This window comes from Bombina bombina, chromosome 3 (assembly GCF_027579735.1).
Source record: "Bombina bombina isolate aBomBom1 chromosome 3, aBomBom1.pri, whole genome shotgun sequence".
In the NCBI taxonomy this organism is placed as follows: Eukaryota; Metazoa; Chordata; class Amphibia; order Anura; family Bombinatoridae; genus Bombina; species Bombina bombina.
The window spans coordinates 982,378,503-982,380,563 of record NC_069501.1 but is presented as its reverse complement, the minus strand read 5'-3'; positions in this window follow the sequence as shown (position 1 = coordinate 982,380,563).

Sequence of the window (2,061 nt, the reverse complement as noted above, 5' to 3'; positions counted from 1 at the left end):
ATTGCAGGCCGGTGTTTCTGTCTTTCTTGGATTACAGCTTTGCTTATTCTGATGAAGAGACTTATTTTTTTACCACCACCTTTATTCAGTATTTAGTATTGTTTATAGTTTGCATTGTCTTAATATTTTGTATTGTGATAAATATTTGATCCTTTTTAGCACTATTATGTGCAGTGTATTTTTATAATAAATATATTTAATTTTACTATGAATTGAGTTAATTATTTTGGTTCTAAGTGCTGTCACACACCTTTTTCAGTAAAAGGGGTTTTGATGCTGTCAATATTGTTACTCACTTAGAAACATGTCTGATCCTCCATACCTAGTGATCGATCAAGGATAAAGCTGTATTGAAACTTTCTTCCTAAGGTAGTCAATACTCGCAAACATCAACCAGGAGCTTGTGGTTCCTCCGCTTTATCCCAATCCGTCATCCTCCAAGGAGAGATTGTTACACAATTCGGATGTGGTCAGAACGTTGAAGTTCTGTCTTCATGCTACTAAGGAGTTCCGTCAGTCATCTTCCTTATTTATCCTGTATACTGGTAAGCGGGCATAAGGCCTCAGCTGTTACTGTCTCCTTTTGGCTGCAAAGTCTGATTCACATGGCTTACAAGGAGGCGAAGTCAAGAGCTCCCTTCACGAATCACATCACATTCTACTTGTGCGGTATCTACTTCTTGGGCTTTCAATAATGAGGCCTCAGTTGAACAGATTTGCAAGGTGGCAACTTGGTCTTCATTGCACACTAAAGTTTTATAAATTTAAAGTTTTTGCCTCAGCGGAGGCATCTTTTGGGAGAAGAGTTCTACAAGCGATGGTGCCTAGTGATTAGGACTGCCTTCTCGAATATTCGTGAAGTCCACAGCTTGAGTATGTTTCCCATAGGTTATGAATGTTCTTGTGGACTCTCACTGCTAATAGAAGGAAAATAAAATGTATGCTTATCTGATAAATCAATTTCCTTCTGGGCAGTGAGAGTCCACGACCCCACCCTAATGCAAAATGTGTAATGGCGGCAGTTATCACTTCTGTACCTCTGGTATCTGTCTTGACTTTTCCTTATCCTTGGCTTGAACCACTGAGAGGGTAGGGGAAGTGTGAGAGATATTTATAGCTTTGTTTGGGTTGTCTTTGCCTCCTCCTGTTGGCCAGGTTGAGTAGTTATGAATGTTCTTGTGGACTCTCACTGCCAAGAAGGAAATTAATTTATTAGGTAAGCATAAATTTTATTTTTGAGATACCAGCTCCTACTACGCATGTGCAAGAATTCACAGAATATATGTATATGCATTTGTGATTGTCTGATGACTGTCACATGATCCAGAAGGAGTGGAAATAGACATAACTGAAATTTGTCAGAAAAAAAAATCATTTGAAGCTCTATTGCAAACTGTGGATGACAGCAATGTGTGTCATGGGGGGGGGGGGGCACGGCTTTCGTAGCTGAATTGCCACCAACGTGGAAACCAGAAGTTTCATATGAATGCTTCATAAGCACCAATGGGTGCACCTCCTTTGTGAGTATTCAATCGCTATCTTGTGGATTTTAGTTTATGTTATCTGGCTGTACTAGGCCATGTTTGGCGCCTCTGTGTTTTATCTTGTTTCAGTTTACCCATCTATCAGGAAGACCATCCTAAGACTGAGAGCTGCCTACCGTGTCTTGGATCCATTTTTCTATTGGGACTGTATCAATATTACCCACTTGGACTTTATGTTGGTACATCTTATAATTTATGTATAAGCATATTTGTATATTCTACTAGTAACTATTTAGGTTTTTGTTATTGCTTCAGCATTTGTTTGTTTGATACGCCTTAGGAGGCGCCCCCTAAGGGTAGTAATACACACTGGTGTGTATTACATCCTCACTTTCCCATGGAAACCAGAAGTGCTTGATAGAGCTTAAAGGAACATTAAACCCAAAAATGTTAGCGTAAACGTTATCACTGTTTTAACTAGAAGCATTTTTGCTAATACATGTACAGTATATTGCAAATATGTTTCTATTCAAAGATGTAATTTATCTATGCAATTACATTTTGACAGGAATATCCT